General features: G+C 47.6%; 1 long non-coding RNA gene across 1 annotated transcript; it reads left to right on the top strand.

The window, feature by feature from the left end:
* Positions 1-9,247: 9,247 nt before the first annotated feature.
* LOC126048685 (uncharacterized) lies at positions 9,248-10,347 on the top strand. The gene is made up of 3 exons (XR_007508947.1): positions 9,248-9,430; positions 9,775-9,889; positions 10,207-10,347. It is a non-coding gene; the product is annotated as an uncharacterized LOC126048685 (long non-coding RNA).
* Positions 10,348-19,969: the final 9,622 nt, after the last annotated feature.

Genomic DNA, 19,969 nt, shown 5'->3' with positions numbered 1-19,969 from the left:
ATTAAATTTGGACTAAATGTTCATACTTCTCATTTAACCTAATGTTTTACACATAAAAGGGCCCTAAAACATTTTTATTATTTACGTAAGCTTTAAGTTAGCATGCACTGTCCTGTGTGCTGCCAGTACTAAGCTGGTAGCAGTACCTCAAGCATCTTTCACCTTCCTCAGGTATTTCTCCACAACAGTGAGTTGATGCCTATAGCTAGACGTGCACTAGGGAAGAGTTACACACCTGCAGGGGTGTTTGTAAAGACATGAGATTGCGCACAGATTTGCTCTCTGGTAATGTTTTGTAGGTCAAGTGAATACATTGGGCTTCCCTGCATCTGTTGTGACCACGACAGCAACCACATGCCGTGAAGTGCACTTGTCACTGACAGAAGTTTAAGTGGAAATGAGCAAAGAAAAACTAGAGAAGACCTGGGAGAAACCACCAAGAAAATAATAAATGCAGAATGACAACAGTGATAGATGTAAAAACTACTAAACTAATTTCAAGTGCTGCATTTTTCACTGAGATAATCAAATCTTGTGGCTGAAATAAAACACACTTCTGAATAGACAGCAGTAGCTGTGCTGCAAATGTATTTTTCACCTCCTCAGAGTTTTCAAGAAATTAAAGTGACTATTTGCTGTACTGTTTGATAGCTTATTATTAAAATAGTAGCATCCCCATTCGTAACATCAGAAGACACGTTGGAACAAACTGCTAGGCTGTTTAATGAATGATTGTCAATGAGCAGAATATGCCTTTTTCTGTAAAGGATTTTTTACTTCTTACTAAGCTTGCAAATAACCTATCCAAGTCAGCAAATGCAAGATATTTCTAAGAAGAGTTGTAGAGAAGAAGGTATTGTCTGGATTTATTGCATAAAATATTGCTTTACAGTACTTTATCATGAAAAGTTATCAATTAAACAGCTTGTTTGGGGAGTTTTTTGTGCTAGTTCCTAAGGTAGCTGAGAAAGGAAGGTGAAATTGTATGATGCAAGTTGGAACAGACACTGAGACAAGCTGCAGTTGCTCAAGTATAAGATGCTTTTCACAGGTGTATTTTCTGGATCGCAAGGCAAGTTCTAAGGTGAAATCTTTACCATATCTGCTGTAGTAAAGATGATAGTTGTAATACCCTTGTCAAGCACTCTCCTTTGGTGAGTTCATGAAATGGATAAAGAGTGGTTTGCTACAGAACAGATACTGAAACAGCATTAGCAAAGTGATAAAGCAGATGCATATGTAGGAGGTTTCAAAAGGTTCAGAGGACCGTGGTGGGGAGGCTGTCCTAGGCTGTCCTGGGATGCTGGGATGGCACAAGGGAGCGTGCCGAGGGCAGGAGTCGGCCAGCAGCCCGAGATAGTTACTTAAGATGGCCTTTATTCAGGCACCTACTGCAGCCATAAAAATAGGCGTGCGAAGAAATATCCTGAGAGAACCTTTCCCAAACAGCAAGGCGCGCCTCGAGGCGCGCCGCCATGAAGGGTGAGGTGCAGAGGGGCCCTGCTGTAATGAGAGGCGTGTGGAAGATCCCGAGGACAGGATGGTGCAGAGCGGGAGGAGCCAGATTGCAGTGGGAATGGCTCTCCCTTCCTCTCCCTGCTTCCCTGTGGCCTCCAGCCACGCTGCCGGCTGCAGGGCGAAGGCCTGGGGGTTAGGGGTGAGGGAGCCCATCAAGTGGCAATGTGGGGGGCGTGGAAGAGAGAGGGAGGACACGGGGCAAATAACCCCAAACAAACCCCTTTTAATACCCTTTATTTCAAAACAGACATTAGGGCCTGTCTTTCCTGCTCTCAAGGATTTTTATTTTTTTTTTAAACCTTGCTGTAACTGCTGCTGATGTGGTAAAGTAGGCGAGGCCAGCAGCACACCCCCATTTGGGGTTGACCTTGCCTGGTTTGCCTTGCAGTAAGGCTGAAGTTGCTTGACTTTGCTGCTTTTTTACCTTGGGACAGGTCAGAAACATTACCCTGAGGTAAAAAACTGCACCTCTTTGTGCGGCGAAGGTAAGGCTTCGCTCTGCCTCAGCCACCTCTCTCGGCAATTGGAATTTCAGCAAGTACCTGCCCCTAAGATGAATGTTGTGCAGCATTCCCAGGCACGCCCCACCTCAAACGCCGGCCTGATCTTCCTCCGGGCTCCGACACAGCATCAACAGCCTTCTCCCGCCTGGAGCAACGCACACCGGCTTTGGAGCAAGGCTCCTCGCTCCGCGTGAGCTACTGATTCATGCTGCTCTCCCATCAACAAGCAGGGAGTCGTCCGCTCCATCTCGGGACCTGGGTACGAGTAGTTACCCAGGCAAAGTTCCTGCTTGGAAAGAAGGACTTTTTCTTTCTCCACTGGCCCCATTCTTGAAGATTTATATGACCGATTTATAAACTCTTCCTAATTGTGGAGATAATGTATTTAAAACATATGTGCTTCCCATAGCGCTGTGCGCACTTTGAATGCTTGTCTGCCTCTTGCCCCGTCTACGTTCACAGAAGGTACTTGTGCATATGGAAACAATCAGGCTACCCAAAAGACAACACACTTGATACTGCTAATTACACGGAGTAAACGCCGCTGGGACTATAACCAGTCTCTAGATCTGAGTCAGTGTTTTGCTGCTGAGCTAAAGAAGAAAGTCCATTATGTGCACTCATATTATAGCCAGCTAAGTCCCTGCTGCACATATTGCTGATTTCTATACATGCTACATGGCGGAGAGCCAAGGAATTGTAGCACAAACAGGATTTTATAACCAGTGTTATTTAAGGATGGGCAAACTGTGAAGCTCCAAAAGTTAATGATTCTAGTGCACTTTCAATTAATTTTTATTGTAAAGCTATATTTCAGGGTACTAAAGACCTCTTGCGATGACAAGAAGGAGTGTGTGGGAACAGACGGGAATACAGTATGCATTGTTATTCTTTCTGATTTATAGATCAGTGAATAACCTATCCGACTGACAAGTTATTTTTTTCCTCTCATGTTAGATGGAATTCATCTCTGTGTTGAGCTCCCCCCAGAAAATGCATGTTAGCAATATAAATACAGTATCAGACATCGTATTGCACTAATGGTACATTTGAGCCCCTGCACAGAAGTATTATCACTCTTTTTGCACTAAGGAGATCTGTAATACTGGTGGTGTTAAGACAATCTTACAGTAGCCTGATACAGAAATCACCGAATGGAGTTAAAGTATTAACTACACCTTAATGACTTACAGAAGGAACTTCTGTCAGGATACTGTGTTTTAAAACACAAGTACACACTGAATTCTACATGCCATAAGTTTCTAAATCTGGATTAATGCAGGCTGTGCATGAGCAACCAAAGTGATAAAGGCTGGCCTCATATGATGAGCATCAGGTTCACCACCTCAGCTCCCTCCCTGTCCCTCTGAAACTATAGGCCTGTGTGTCAGCTAACTGGCAGCACTGGCTAGCAGCTGAGTTTTGCCTGCTTTTCTCCTTGCAGAGGACGTGAGTTTGGGCTTCTACCCAGACACTGGCTGATTTAGAGGGACATGCTATGTTCAAGATTCTTTCAGATTTAACTGAGATTGGACAGCAGATTTGAAAGGGATTACAGGAAGACTGAGGGACAGAACAATTGCAAAAGCCTGAGTTCCTTAGGAAACCTAAGGAAAAAAAACCACAAACCAATAATACAACCAAAACACACACTTTGGAAAGTATTGGTAGAGCTGGGCTGCAGTCAGGTGTCCTGCTCTAGCTTGCAGCTGAGCGAGGTGGCTGCTCCGGTCGGCTCCTTCTCCGCTGCCCCAGGTTACTGCTTCATTGGCTGAGCTGATTCAGCTGTTTGTCTAGCTGCCCTTTAAGCCAGTTCTGTGAAATGATCCACTTAAGAGAAAAGAGGTGCTTTTCAGGGAGGATGTATGGTGGGTTTTTTTTATAACCCAAAGGTCCTTAGAAAAATCTTTAGAGCTCAGCTACGCAAACACTTGACTCGGTGTCATGGGACAGCAGGTGTGTCTCTGTGGGTGTGTGAGGGGGAGCTACACCAAGGGGCTCCGCTTCAATCTGAACAGATGTATGTCCGTAACCTGTGGCAAAAAACAGTGTTACATCTGTTCTGGTGTTCCTACTCTTCTCAAATCCACCAAGACCATAAAGTGACGTTACACCTGCCTGTACAGTGTACGCATCTACTGGGTGGTCACTGTGTGGTCAGCTGCCATCCTCACCGCAGGGTTCCTTTGGACCCACCAGTTTTGGCAGACCTAGCCTACACCGATTTTTGCCAGTTAAGCTATATCATACCAGTTCGAGAACTTAAATAATGGCAAAGCTATGCCTGCACCATTTAAAATGTTAGTCAAGCCTAATGCATTAGCACCAGGCTCATCTCCATGTGAAAGCTGGCATGCGACAAGCCAGAGTATGAACTTCTTGGACACTGTCACCCTGCACTTAGGCTTTAGACGTTCATGTAGGCTGTGGTAGAAGTTACCATCTCCAGCTCTTCCCTGGCGCTGGAGGTGCCTGCTGCTTCAGATCCAGGGAGTAGGCTGCAGGGTGACCACTTCCCATCTTGCATTGGGGGGAAGCTTATAACATTGAAATACTAGACCTCTGCTAACCTACCTCATTCAGACTGAAAAAATGTGAGAAGCATTCAAGCACAATTCAGCAAAGCAGACTCGAAAGGATGGTAACCACAGGCTGGAAGGATAACCTTTTCTACCAGCACCTTAGCTTGGGAGGATGTGCATCTGTAGCCCAGCCCCGTGCTTGGACGTTGCTAGATTAGAGAGTTTATTGCAGAGAAACCTGCTGCTTATTTCTAGCATGAAACCACACAGCTCCTCCTTTGGGCTGGCATTGTGCTCCAGCTAATGGGGGCAGCTATTCAGATCGTCTGTGTCTGCTTAAAACGGGTAGACATAATCTTTGTGTATGCTAAGTGGGAGGTAGCTCACCCCTCTTTGAAATGCAGGTAAGCTACTCATCACTGATTACAAACCAAGAGCATCTTCATGGGGAAGTTTTCTGCTGAAACCAAAGTGAAACTTTACCCTTTGCTTTCTTATTGCTACCTCCTGAGTCACCACATCCTTCTCTTGTCACCATCACCTTTCAGTTTAGAAAGTGGCAACAAGCTACGCTATTCAGCAGTAAGTGAGAAGTGGGTCTCTCTGTGTTTGTGGGGAAGGGATGAATTTATGGAGGGGTTAAAATTTACTCTTTGAAAGCAGTGAACACTGAAGGGTCCACCTGGGGAGAACGTTTCTGGTGTGCTGCAATTTTATGTTGTTTCCCTACGTTTCTTGTGGAGACAAGCCCCAAGGAATCTGAAGACTTGGCTTATTTTCCTGATCCTGCAACAGATTTCCTGTCTTGCCCAGCCATGGGCAAGTCCTTTAGGTTCACATTTTCAAACATGAGCTTTAATTTTAGCCCTGTAGCTTGGGATACCCAGAATCTGTCTTGCACATATATTAATCCCTAGGCAAAATTAACAGAAGCTGCCTGTACACAGAAATGCACTGAAAATTAGATGCCACTTAGAAAAAACAGGGCCGGCTCTGTCTAACTCAGCTTGCTCATATGTTCAGTGGAGATGATAACACCTGTCCAGCTGGGGAGACATCAGGCTAAATTAATTAATGTTTGTAAAGCATGTGAAGCAATTAATTTCTTCTTTTTTTTTCTGTAGCATTATTTGCAAATGTAACAGAGAAGAGCTCTTGGAGCATTGTTTCTCTTGGTTTTGTGTTTTTATTGGATTCAAATAAGGATAAACATTACCCCCTTCAACAGCAAGCTTGCTGCCCATAAAGAATTTGGTTTTGCTTGGAAGGATTAGGGCATGAGATTCTGGTTCCCCTCGCTTGTTTATGAGCACGAATTTGCTACACATAAATCACTGCAGGTCAGAACATTGCTGTTCCCTTAGCACAAGGTAAGAGAGCACAGAATCACTCTTTAATGTTGTGCAATTGGACAGGATTTGGCTTGTCCTGATTTTGTGTTTGGAGAACTCAGGCTGCCCTTTGCGCTTGATGTTTTACCCCTTTTTCTCTTGAAGGTCCAGTGGAGAGATCTGACTAGGTGCATTTGCATCACTCCCTCACTGCGTGCTCTTTGTCTGTGCTCAGTGTTTTGCTGAAATTAAAGTACAGCTTCCTTCTCTTTTGCTCTCTGTGGGATTTCCCAGTGCTTCACCAGGCTGCAGTTTGACGAACTCTTCAAGCTGGCACTGGTGCTGAAAGAAGCAGTTGTATTTTCTTTATAGCTGGTCCAGAGTGCATGTGGCTGTAAGGTGGACCAGAGGAGGGAAGCAATCTGGCTCAGAAAATAACCGTTTCTGGTTTTTAATCAGCTTAGTTTTGTTCAGTTCAGTTTCATGATAGAGCTGAGCAGCAGGGCAAGAGCAGGAGTTGCAGAGAGAGGGAGTCGAGGCCCGATCCTTCAGGTGGCCTTGCATGGTGGTGTTTGCAGAAACACAGTCTTACTATTTGCCACTCTGTCTCTTCATCTTCTCTTAGTGCTGCTATCTCTCGGTGGCGGGGTGGTGGTGGCAATGCGTTAATGTTACTCAGTAGCTAGCAAGCAATGGGGGTAAAGACCCACATTGTGCCTTTCTGATCCCAAGGCTATTCCCCCTCCCCCTTTCCATTCTTTGGTTTACTGAGTAGAGCTACCCTGATTCACATAAGCTAACAATCTGCTTGAGAAGAAACAATTAGGCCCATAGAAGTTGTTGACATCTTATTTTCATTTTTTTCAATGGCATAACGGGTACTCTGGTCTAGCTTGTCCTTTTGTGTTCTCCATCCCAGGCATTCCTCCCAGATGCAAAGACCCCGTGAGGATGGGGACTGAACAGTGGCCCTCCCAAACATTTTGAACCAAGAGACTGCTAATGACACTTAGCATTTCTCACAGACCATGATGTGGCTGCTGAGCAGGCTATTAATTGAAAACACTGTGCATTTTACTGCTCAAACCAGGCAGGCTCCCCGGGCCAGCTGCGGGCCGCTTCCCGTGCCCTCTGAGCCCCTGTACAGTGCTGGCAATTGCCGGGAGGAGCCGTGGAGCCTGGGCAGGACGGACTGCGGTTGCAGGAGGCCATAAGAACAGCTTGGGTGTCTTTTCCAGGAAGTCGAGTGCACGCTCCCTGCTTCTTCTTTCTCTGTGGTCTTTCGGAGTTCAGCTTAAATCAGATCCTGAAAACAGCATCCTGCTGCACAAGAGCCAATGGTCCTAGAAACAGACTCTTACTATAAAAAATCCTACAGGAGCCAGATGCCCCTGGCCCTGACAAAGATTGATCAAGTGGCTGGTTGTATCACCTTTCACTTTGCTTTGGCAAGGGGGGGAAGCACAGAATGATGGAAAGTTTTCAGGTAGAGTTGTATTTAAGTGTTTTTTGGTTTTTTTTTTAAGTGCTGCAGACGGGAAAGAGTCATTCTACAGAATGCAGTGCCAGCACAGAGACAGAAAGAAGGGAGGACTATAGGTCCTGAGGAGCAGTCATTCCTGAATGCAGCGTGCTACAGGTTTGTGCTTTGTGAGAGGCCAGATTAGATGATTACCACGGGAAGGAAATCTATTAAATGATTCTGCTGGAGGTTCGGGAGGCTCTGCGACAAGTCTCCTGGGGCGGGGTGAATCTTTGGCCAGAGAACCGCTTCGGAGACTGAAGAAGAGAGAGAGATGCTCGACTGCGCTGCCAGTCCTTGCAGAACCGCTACGCCCGGTCTTCCCGCGGCTCCTTCTGCGGGGAAGGACGGCGACTCCTTCATCGGCGGGTCTGATCGCCTCCGACCTGCCCGGTACGTCACGACGCTTCTTTAAACCGCTGCTTAGGGTCGTGACGGACGTAACTCGCTTCCGTTTCAAGGCCCGTTCTGGCCCGCGGCTGCCGCTGCAGGTGTTCCCGTCAGGCAGGATCCGGCCCAGGCTCTGCAAGGCCGGACCGCGGCCGAGGCGGGCGGACCCCCCTCCACCTCCACCGCCGCCGCCGCCATTTTCCTGCGCGCCGCCAGGGGGTGCTGCGCCGTGCGCTGCGCCGGGAGGGGGCGGGGCCGCCCGCCCCGCCCCGCCCCGCCGCCGGCTGGCACGGCCCGCTGCCCCCCCCCGGGCTGCTGCAGCCCCCCACCCCCATTTCCCTCACGGTTTTGCTGGTCTTGGCCTGCAGGCCGGCCGGCCTCGGTCGGGTGCGACCCGGCTAGCCGTGAGGACGATGCTTGTGGCCGTAGTGTTCCGCACGGGGGGAGGGGGGCGTCGACGCGGCGGATGAGGCGGTTGTGGTATCTCGGGGGACGTGCGTGTGTCGCAAATAACGTCCGAGGGAGCCGACCTGGCTGTTCACCGGGATCGGTTTATTGACTTCGCCCTCCTCGGCAGAGCCACCAGGCGTCATTTAAGAGAAGAGGTTTAAGACAAAGCCAGAGAGAGCGTCAGTCTGGGAATGGCGTCCCTTGGCTTATCTCCTGTCCTCCACGGCCTTCGGCCGTTCCCCCGCGCCCCGTCGGCGGCAGGCCGCGCGTACCGCCTGGCGTCCCTCGGATCGGGGGTCGTTGCGCGGAACATCCCTTAGAAAGGCGCCTCTCGGCGCAAAGGCCGTCCCTGGGAGCGGGGTCCTAGGTTGAAATGAAACCTTCTTGGGATAAGTAAATGCCAGGGGTTTATTTCCTATTAAGCTAGCAGATTGTTCATTTTGCCGCAGTTTGCGGTGTCCGACCACATACGGGTGGATACTTCTTGTCTTCCTTCCTCTTTATATTTCCAGTCTGGGAAACGGCAAAAAAAGTTAGTGAAAAGCGTAACATCTGTGTGAGAGAGAGAGAGAAAAGGATGAGGCGGGCTGGCCAGGCAACGAGCCTCAGGAGATGGTAACACAGAAGAGCTATTCATTCTGAAAGCCAGTTGCTCCTCGCCCTGCTAGATTATAAATTGGACACCTTATTAAGAGTTGATCCTCCAGCAGCCCCACCCAGGGCTGTGCTCATGCTCTAGACCAGGGGAACGTAATCCCATTTCACTATTGATGCCTGTTACTGGATAAGCACATGTGCAAGCAGGGCAGAGGATACTAGGCAGAAAGCAGCAGCACCCTGGCTATTTTCTGAATTGCCAGTTTAAGAAAAGAAGAGAGAGTTTGGGGAGAGAATGGGGACAAGGTTGGTTTGCACTAAAATTTAGGCACTTTGATGATGATGCTAGCTGCCTTACCAAATAATTAAACCAGCATAGATTTAGTTTTGCTTGGTTTTTTTGCTTGTTTTCTCAGTTGTAACTTAAAAATGCTGACTCACTGGCACGGTGTGCCAACCCAAATGTTGCTGCTAGAATCAACCACTGGAAGAGCCTGAAGAGATACAACCCCACCGTGGTGTAGGCTTCAAGTGGGCCTCTTCGGTGATTCCAGGTTTCTCTTCTGATGGTTTGCTTGGTCACTTACTTCTTGTCAGGTTAGCCCAAAGATCTGGTCAAATTTAGGCAGATGTCAAGTTGAACAGTTGTTGTGGTGAAAATTTCATGTGAACATAAATTTAACAAATTCAGCAAAGTTTTATCATCCTTGGCAAGACTTCCAAGCTTTTCAACCTTTGAGCACCTTTTAGCCCTTTGAAAAGTTGTCCGACTGGCATTTTAAATGCACAGAGTTATTGCCAGTTGTTGTCAGCAATAAATACCTGACATGTATCCTTCAGGTCTTATTTTGGTGCTGAAGCTAACAGGATGGACTGTTATAAACCTGTTTTAGTGTCTCTGAACAGTATCCCTGCTCATACACACATTTTTTCCCTTCCAGGCAGAACCAGCTGGGGGGTTCATGCAATGCTGGATGCATCGTGAGGATTCTGTATCATCAGAGCATTTATTCTGAATATTGTCTAGATACCCAGCTGGTTGGTTCCCCTATTGAGGTACCTCTGTTCTACTTTCCTTGGCAAGCAATTTAAACAGATATATTGCAAATGACCAGTGGTCAGGATATTAAAAAGTAACGTGGAAATGCAACCTTAAAACAAGGGCCTCTCCTTGTGTAGCAGTGAGTTATGGACATAGATTCAGGTGTAGTTCAGTGGTATCTCCTAGACTTTTTGACTTGTTTTGCATCTCATATAATTGAAAAGCGGCTTTTGTGTTTGTGTTTGGTTTAGGAGGAAATAAATTTATTTCAGATCTGATTATCATTAGTGACTCATTTGTCATTTGAAAATGTTTTTGTGATTCTCCCCAGGTTCTGAGTCCCTGACGGTCACTGGTGTCTTGGAAAGCAATGACTCCTCAGATGTTTCTGGATACCTTTATGTATCTGCCTCCAATTACTTTATGAGCTCATGAAAATGAACACAAGGCATCTTTGACATTCCTCTCTCTTTTGCTCTCCTATTTTTTACATAGGGTACTTTTGGCAGTAACTGTTTCCTAGTAAAACAATGCCTCTGAATTTGTGCTCTGTGTGTATGTCTGTCTGTGTATGTGATTCCATGTGCCCTACCTCCCCACCTCCCCCAAAGCGTGAGCCTGTTGGTCAGTTAATTTGACAAAAGAATATAGATCTGAAAGTGAAATTCTTATAAGGTTGAAAGAGAGAGGCAGATGGGTACACAAGAGAGCCTGTTTGTGCTAGAAGCATCAAGGTGCTGCCACTTCAGCTCACTTTTTATCAGGCACCAAAGAACCCCCACTGAAGTGTACCCTTGGAATTCAGACTTCATCCTGTCTGTCAGTCATGGACTACTTGTTTGTACTGGTGGTTTTGATATGGTTAGAATAGAGACAGGAAAGCTGGGTTGAAAAACTGGAGTTTCTCTTTTATTCCGCACTTTTGAGATTTATGGTTGTCTCCTGCAGATGATCAGGAGTTCCTAGGCAGTAGGCAATCTCTGTCCCTGGTGCACACACCCTTCAAATTGGGTATTTATTTTGTTACAGAGCAATGTAACTGTCAGGTTTCAGTATAATACTAGACGTGTGGATGTCCTTAAACCGATTTTTGCTAAGGTCATGAAGGCTTTGAACATAAGGGCAAAGCCTTGAATTTAATCTGGGATTGAGTGGTCAGCAGAGCAAAGAACAAAGCTCAAGCTTGTTTGGTGGTCTTGTACTGCTGAATAAATGGACTGAAGCATTCTTGTATGGGGTATCATTTCTAAATTTGCTAGGTTGTAGAAATTAAGCATAAGGGCCAAGTTCAATCTAGCAAGTAATCTGATCAGAAATAGTGCTGAAGGATTGAGGCTTTTGCAGCAACAGTTATTGGAGTTTCCAGGATGAATGAGTTCAGATGAACGTTAAATCTTCAATTAGTCTTAATGCCGGTGATGGGGAATGGTTGACATTATGGAAATGTAAAATACTTTCCTATACCATCATCAGCCCAGGCTCTTGCGACGATTCAGCTTCAGCCAACTGCTCTTCATTCATTTGCTGATCTCAGCCAAGCCCTTGAAGAGCTGGGTAATGGTGTTATTTGCATGGGAGGTGAAGATGATGTAGAGATGGGTGTTACATGTGTACTGCTGACAAGTCAGTCCATGGTGCCACCGAATCTTCTCTAGAGGCTTTATATAGATGTTGTACACCCTGGGTGAGGGGAAAGAATCTTGTGTTATTCAGCAGGTGGAAAAGGTTTTGGAGGTTAAGGAAAGAGCAAGTGTTTATCATAAATCTCTTTGAGTGTACAAGACATTTATGCAAGGGATGTCTGAAGATGTACCAGCTCAGTTCCATAAGGCTGCAGACAGACATTTATTTTCAAACAGCTGAGCTGGCTGGAGATCTTACAGCCATTCCAGATGCTTGCTACGAATCCTCTGCTGATGCCGCCTGTACTCCTTGCTCTGCTATTAGAAAAGGTGGTCCAAGGTCTTCTTAATCTGTCAGGTGAAGCCTCTCAGATAGTTTTAAGTGCTGACGAAGGTAGTGTTAACCCAGTTGACATTGCTTTACCTTTAAGAGAGAGCTGTTTACTAGCACAACCTTACCCTGAGTTTTAGAAAGGATGGAGAGAAGGCGGCTGCAGCCTTTCTCACAGAACATGTCCATAGCCCCAGACAGTTCCTGCATTGCCTCCTACAGGTCTGAAAACAGGTAAGGCACGTGTGTGGGACTGGATACATCTACTGGAATAGACTATGTTACTCCTGTTTTGTGTGAATATGTGCTTGGATATTTTGTGCCAAGCACGTGTGTAAAATACATGTGAAGTACTTGTTTGTTACATGAGCAACTAAAATGGAGTATTTGGAGCTGTGTCGGCCTCCTGTGTAAGCAAGAGCTCTAGGATGGGTACACAGTGTGGTAGAAACCCAGGTAACTAAGAGATCATTATTATCCAAATTTACTAACAGAGCATTTACAAGAAATTGGTATTAATTACTATGGTAGTACCACTGTGGTTAAAGCTGAACCAGCAAGTTATAAAAAAATCTTTTAAGAATATCCAGTTGGGGCAAAGAAGAAAGCTCCTGTGCTCAAGGGATCATTCAGAAATGGCAGGAAGCAGGAAGAAAATGTGCAGGTGGTTTTTAAGAGATCCTGCAGGGTTTCCAGATCCAAAAATACAGAATTGTTGAAGAATCCTTGATGCATGCACAGGCAAAATAGAGCAAGCTGTAACACTGTGTGTGGCCTGGTGATAAACATGTCTGTGTGTTGGTAGTGCTTCAACACAGAGAGCTGATAGTACCCACTACTATGATTTTCAGGTAGCGAAATGTGCTTTCCATTATTGAATGGTCCCCTCTGAGGACTCAGGAGTCTTCCCAGCATCCCAGAAACAACCTGCAGCCTTTCTGAAACATGGAAATGAGCACACAGTTTTAAAATTCTCCCTTCATCAAGGAAAAAACCTGCCTTTTCCTGTAAAGCTGCTGATTTACTGTTTATTGTCATAACACGACACAAACATGTTAAAATGGGCCACCCTAATGTCTGAGTCTGGCTCTAAACAAGATTCCTAACTTACTGGTCATCCTGTTTCTGAACTGGGCCAGAATGGAGCATCCTACCTTAACAACAGCCTGAAACTCTAGTGGAATTTAGACTTGGATCCAAACTCAAGGCACAGGCTCTTCTCTAAATAAAAATAACTAGATCACAAGCTATTTTGGGGTGGTGACTTTTAGACAAGAAACGTAGGGCTTACATAGGTTTTTACTCCTGTCAAATACATCTGGATGCTGTCCTCCTTCCAGTCGATATTCTGAAAGTGCTTTCATCAGGTCACAGCCAAATAACTCCAACTGGAGGGTGGAAACTGAAGAACAACTGACATTATTCATGGTAAACACTGGTTGTTTTTTCAATTTTTTTTTCCCCCCTTTTCTTCCATGCAGAAAATTCTGCTACTCTAGTTGCTGCTGATGCTGATATAATTTCTGTCACGGCCTGTGACGAATAGCATATGCAATGCTGGGTCAAGATAAGAGCCAACAGCATGTTGGAAAGCCTTCTCTAAATATGAATCCCAATGGTTCTGGCTTTCTTGACAGGGAGGTGTTTAATGAAATTGCCATGCCTGGTACCATTTACATAGCTGCCAAAGCCGCTGATTGCTATCACCTCCTCCCTTCCCCTAGCATCTGCTAGCAAATCTTCTGGGTTTTCCTGCTTACTTGGCTATACCTAGTATAATGATACGAAAAGTTTCCATTCATGAAGAATGTGGTGGGATATAGCTAGTTATAACGGATAGGAAGCAAAGGAGGAAGCAGTGTGCTGGCACCTTATTGTCAATGGCACCAAGTATCAAGCACTAAAGCATGTTTTATATCAGTGGGAGCTGGCTGTGTGTGGTACCCTACTGGGAGCGTTCCCACAGTGCCTAGTGGATGGATGGCAGGGTTTCGTTGCTGTATTTTAAGGTAAGAGCACTTATCACCTCGGGAGCTCCAAGCACTCTATGAACTTCAGTTAATGTAAAGCTCTGGAGTGTATGAATTATTATCCTGTTGTATCGAGGAGCAAACTGGTTTGCTTAAGATGTCACAGGAAGTTTTCAGCTTTGCCAAGGGTATAAACTAGGTCTTCTGAGTCACAGGTCTGGGCTATAATCGAAGGAGTCTTCTTCCTCTTAACATAGCTGGCCTACCTTCTCTTTGATGTTATCCCATCTTCCCCTAATCACTGGGTGACATCCGATCTCTGTAACTTTTGTACGGCATCCAAGATCCATTGTATTTGGTCCAAGATCTCACCTTTCATTTCTGGCTCTTCTAATTCTGTTTCAGTCCCTGGCGATTCCAGGAGGCTCATCCTAAGCCCAGCTGCCAAGCCCTTGGAAAGCAGGGTGCGCCTTGGTGGTGTATCTTGCCACGGCATGGAGATTTCCCAGGACCAGCCACAGGAATGGTTGCAGTGTCCTCCACTAAAGTCTAGCGTGGCAAATGGCTATTGCCACCCCCACACTTCCTGCAATTTCTGCTTAAACACAGTGTTCTTTACTTGCTGCCTGCAGTTGGTATGTAAAGCTGCTTTCTGTAGGTTTAAAGCTGCTGCCCCCTCCAAAGTGGCTTTAATTTAGTGTTCAGTTCAGTGATTTCGACAGAGTACCTACTAGCTGGTATCTAAGGTTTTATTTAGAGTCAAGTTAACATACAGCATTGCTTTTGTCAACATTATTATTTTTCTTTTGTCTCTAATCTCACTAATTGTTTTAGGTTTCTTTTGTCTCTTTTTTCCCCTCTCCTTTTAGGATTTGCAGTTGTTCTTTTCAGCTATGGATGTCAGGGACCAAATCCTGCCCTAATTTACACCTGTAAGACCAATGGAGCTGCATGCATGCACATGAGGAGAGAGTTAATAAGATGCTGAAGTTGTTTCCCTGTTTTGAAAAGTCACGTGGTCTAGAGGATTGATGCTGGGAAGTATCATTTAGGATTATATAATTCCTAAATCTGTAAATCCTGATGTACAGATAGCTTGTCTCATGGCTGTATAATTTTATTGGTGATAAAATATATACACTTTAAAAATTTTAGATGCTGTACTGGTAGAACCCCTTACTGGAGTTATAACACTTTTATAACAGCTTTTTACACAATACAGCGCTTTTCCCATCGTACCTAGTACTAAAGGCTTATCTACACCAGGAGATTTCACAGGTTGAGAATTGTATTCACATAATGCTTAACATTTGTACAAAGGGTGAAAATTGAGATTTAGGTTTGGTTTTGGAGAGGATTTTTACTTTTCAGAATTTGATTTGGCAAATTTTAAAACCGTCTGTTTTTTCACTCTGAACTTTTGTTTTGTTTTGGATCAATTGGACGCTTTGATTTTGAGTTTTGTGGCTTACCTAATGCAATAGAAACAGACACAAAATTAAAATGAAAGTAGTTTTGAAATAATAATAAAAAAAGCGCAGCTATGTTGCATTTCAAACATGCTGAAAAATGTCCCAACACCACTGGAACTCTTTGTTTTCCTGATTTTCTTCTTAAGGGAAATCCTGGTGAAATCAGCTGGATTTTGTGATGTGTTTTGATTCCAGCAGAACAGCATTCCAGCAGAGATTTTTTCCTGGTGCATGGAGAAAAGCAGGACCAGCAGAGCTCCTCATGCAGAGGATGTTATTCCAGAAGAGCACTCCCTCACCCGCAGAGAGGAGCGATCCAATACGCCTTCTGTCTGGGGGCAGGAGGGGGAAGGAGGGAGGAGAGGGGGGGATAAGGATGCTTCCTTCCCAGCACTCGGGGCTGCCGGCCAAGAATGTAAGTCTAAATTCAAGCCCGGCGAGTGCTGTGCCAGATCCAGAGAGTTTGGAGTCCCTTTGTCCAGAAGCTTTCAATACTTGAGGGAGTTGCCAAATGGGATGTGTGGCATCCATGTAATATATCTGATGCATGAAAACTGGTTCCTACTGAGCTTACCGTGGTGCCTGAGGCAAAAGTACTTCTGATTCCCCACATGATGCAGCCATCACCAGACTACTGCTGTTCTCCTTAAACCTGGCCACAATGGCAGTTCAGGACAACCTCCCGCCTCAGGTCAGGCTGAGGCAGGTGGCACGCACAGGGAGAGGAAAGGTAGTGCTGCCTTTGACCCTGCTTTCTCTCTCTGCAGAGGGAGGACCTGATGCTGTTTGCATTTCTCCCTAGGCTGAACCAGTAAGTCTGATGACAGAAATGAACCTTTCCCCCTGGACACGGGCCAAAAGACTTTTTTTTCCCTTTCCCTTCCCCTCCTGATTCTTTCATAACCGTCATTTTCACGTATCTCTGGAACATATCACGTACTACTGTCATGTGCTGTAGGTGTGCTCCCCTTTTTTTTTTTTCCAGCTACGGCCTGCTTCCCATCTGCCAGATAAAAGTCTCTCCTTGTCTGGCTGATGCTTGCCACAGGTGACAGGGTGGACCGAAGCCATTGCTTCTGCCCCAAGGGAGAGCCTTCACATCTAGGAGAGAGGGAAATCTGCTCTGGAAACACCATCTAGCAGCCTCCGTGTCAACAGAGACGTAGCAATTCCTGTGGGATGAGAGTGCCTGTGTTCCTCTGCCTCGTTGGAAAGTTCAGCCAGTTGTGCTTGTGCAAACCCCTGGAGGAGTCTGAGGTTGAGCAGGTGTCAGTGAGGACATAGCCTGGGTTGCAGAACTCCTACAACAGGCTGTGCCGGACAGAGAGGAAACTTGTCTTGGTAGGAATTGTTTTTGTGTTTCATAGGCGTGCCAATGCAGGACAATAGGCAGGGGGAATCCCATGATGTTGCTTCCTGTGCCAGTAGTACCCAAGTGGGTTTCCCATTTCTGTACTAATGGGGTTCACATCAAATGCCAAGGGTTGCTGAGGGCTGCCTGTGGAGCAACTCTGATACGGGACATGCCATTGCAGAGCCCTGCACAAGGGCATCGGTTCAGCCAGCGCCCAGGCAGAGGTGGAGCAGAAGCAATGTGGTTTGATGGGGCATGGTTCTTTTAGACTTGAATCCCACTAATCCAGGTCTGAAAGGGCCCACGGCAATGTGTGGCAATAGGTTTGCAGCCCAGGTCCATACCTGGATCCAGGCCACTGTAGAGACTAAAGGAGATGTGATCTCTCCATCCCTCATCCTCCTGACGTCAGTCACGATCCTGGCACACGTTCCTTCAGGTTTCTGGGGCTTCTTGTGAAGCCATGCTGCTGCACTGAGAGAAGGAGCTCTGGAGCAGAAAATGAGAGCTAAAGCTTTTTCCTGGGGCTATCCTAGCCTGCGCAACCACACTGTCTGCTGGGCTGCAGCCTGGCTGCTCCAGCTCCACAGGCAGCAGCCCTGCTTGTCCCCTTCAGCGTGTGCCAGGAGTGGAGTTTCAGCTGCGAAATGGAGCGTGGTCTCTCCTGCCCTCCCTGGGTCGGGGTCCAGAGAGCATGCCCTTTCCCCGGCATGTCACCCACATGGGCGATGCCCTTTCCCTGGCATCACACCTGCTCCGTCATCTTCTCCTCCGTTCACATTGGGGCTGCTTTTTCTCCAAGCACAGGGAGTAATCCCCCGCCTTACTGTCCCGTGCTGGCCAGGAGTGAGGCTTTCTGTGTGAGCCTCCCAGGCAGTGTGACTTGTTTCCAGCGCACTACAGCCAGGCCTCTATTCAGATGAATGTCCCTGTTAAATATGTATGAATCCGATTGACTTCGACTTCCTAGTTGTCCAGGTTTTATTCCTTTTTATTCATTCACAGATGCCTCCTGCTAAATAGGGAGTCGTGGCCATGTCTCAGTGAGTTTTGACTTGTTTGAGAGGCTGCCCTCAATCTGCTTGTCTTTAAAGCTTCCTCCCCTCCTCCTCCGCTCCATCTCCCTCTGGCTCATTCCCCCCCCCCCCCCCGCAGCTGCTGGACAGCTTTGTGACCACCAATTAGGATGGCTGTTTGCCACTCTCCCATGATTGCTGCCATGTGCTGTTTTCCTTATGCCTGTTCCCTGTTTTCTTCTCTGGTCAAAGAGAAATTCTCCTCCACAGAGAAAGAGGCAGGAATGGTTGTCTCTGGGCTGAAGTGGGAGCTCGTGCTTAGCTCTTACCCCATGGAAAGCCTAGCATTTTTTTTATGACGACCACGTACACTTGGCAAGCAGCAGTGGCTTTCTCAACCCAGCTGTTCACCGCCTCTCTGCCGCAGGTTACCAGCCATCAGGCAAGCAAAACACGTGTTCGCACCTCGGCTGCGGCTACGCGAAGCCCGGCGGCTTCATGAGAGTGGCTGATGCCACCGAGGCTGCGGACGGTCGGTGGAGCAGCAGAAGGAGCCTCTTCGGGATGGGCAGGCTTTTTGTTGGGCTGGCTCCCGGCAGGAGTGGGGGTGAGCCCCAGGGGCTCGCTTAGCGAGCACTCACTCCTCGATGCTGCAAGCACTGGTGGTGGAGCTGGAACAGGAGGCTGATGATTTATAAATAGACTTATTGTTGCAAATGGGGCAAAAGTCCTAGTGACAGTGGTGCCTGTGTACAGGCAGGTGAGCTTGTATAACCTGCCTGAGCTGGGCCTGAGGACTTAGGATGGGATTTTCAGTGGTGCCAAAGGAACCTCAGTACCTGACTGCTGCTGAGGTTTTGCCTTTTAAGCTTTTGGGAGGTTGTTGTTTCCTTTCCTCCCAGCCATCAGGGAATCCTCACAGACAGGCAATGCTTGCAGTGATGTGAAATAACAGCAAGTTTTAGCAGAGAGGTCTCCAAGCGCACGTGCTGGCCCACAAGCTAGAGTGCCACCCGCTGAAGCAGTGGCTGGTCAGAAATGCCACCTAAGCCCGCATGAAATCAAGGGCTTGTAGGTTTTGCAGCCTGCCCCTGCTGCGCGTGTCCTACCAGGGCCTTTCGGGGAAGCTGGTGAGACAACTGATGCCTCAGACATCGCGGGCCCAGGAAAGAGGAGGTCTCCTGCGCCCCATTGTGTTCCCTGGAGGTTTCATGCTGGGTAGCAGTCTCCTGCAGAGACCTGCACAGGCCACCTGGCCGGGCAAGAGATGTCAGGTGTCCTCCTCCTGCCTAATCCGGGAGGGCATGAACTGAACAAGGAAGTGCTTTTCCCTCCTCTGCCACAAAAATCCGTTCCTGCGTTTTCCTGGGAGCGCCCATGGCACCGGCTCTGCCGGGAAGTCTGCTGTGGCCTGTGAGCCACCCCAGCCTTTGACTGGGGCACCAGGTTCCTGTTGACTCCCAGCCAGAGCCACCTGCAAAATGGCCGTCTGCGAGTCAGGGCGAGATGGCACCTGGGAGGCCCCTTCGCCGCCCGCCTGGGCGAGGGGCAGCCTCCTCGGCCGCCGCGGGTGGTGGCCAGCTCCCTCGCTGTCTGTTGGGTGGTCTTCTCCAGGGATAAAGCCCCGTGAGACCCCCCCTCATCCCTCCGTGACCGGGGATGGGACTGTGCTGCTGCGGCAGGAGAGCCAGTGAGAAAGCGTCTGGTTCTCCTTCCCCCTCCCCAGCACATGTTATTTTACATTTAAAATGTATTTATTTTATTTTACTTCATCCTATTCCATTTATTTTTTACGTATTTATTTTTACTTCGCTCTCTTTATTGTTACCTTGTTCTTTCTTATTTTACTTTGCCCAGCTCTGTCTTATTGAATTCCCCTCCCTGAGCACTCTTCGGGCTGACGGTCAGTCCCTCTCACCCCGCTCCCTGCACCTCCCTCTCTTTCTGCTCGGCGGGAAGGATGTTCCTCGGGTGCTGGAGCTCGTCCCTGCACGTAGTCCGTCATTTGGCCGAGGAGCCGTGGGAGGGCCGCCCCGCCGCCCCGGCCGGGCAGCAGTGCCTATGCCAGGCTGGTCTTCGCCATGTGTGACTCGGCTGTCCCATCGTCCTGCGGCCGCTTGCTCCCGCGCGCTCACTGACCTTCTCCTGCCAGGTCCAAGATGGGGCCGCAGGCCGCCTCTCCTGCACCCCCGTCCCTCTTTAAAGATACAATAGGATTCCTTTATCTCCCAGCGCCGGGCGAGCCTGGGACGCTCAGAGGTGCAGATAACATTGCCGCTGCGTGTGCTGGGGGCCCGGCAGGCGAGCAGGAACCTCTCCTCTCCCCCAG

Source organism: Accipiter gentilis, chromosome 20 (assembly GCF_929443795.1).
Source record: "Accipiter gentilis chromosome 20, bAccGen1.1, whole genome shotgun sequence".
Classification (NCBI taxonomy): Eukaryota; Metazoa; Chordata; class Aves; order Accipitriformes; family Accipitridae; genus Astur; species Astur gentilis.
This window is presented reverse-complemented; position numbering and strand designations above follow the sequence as displayed.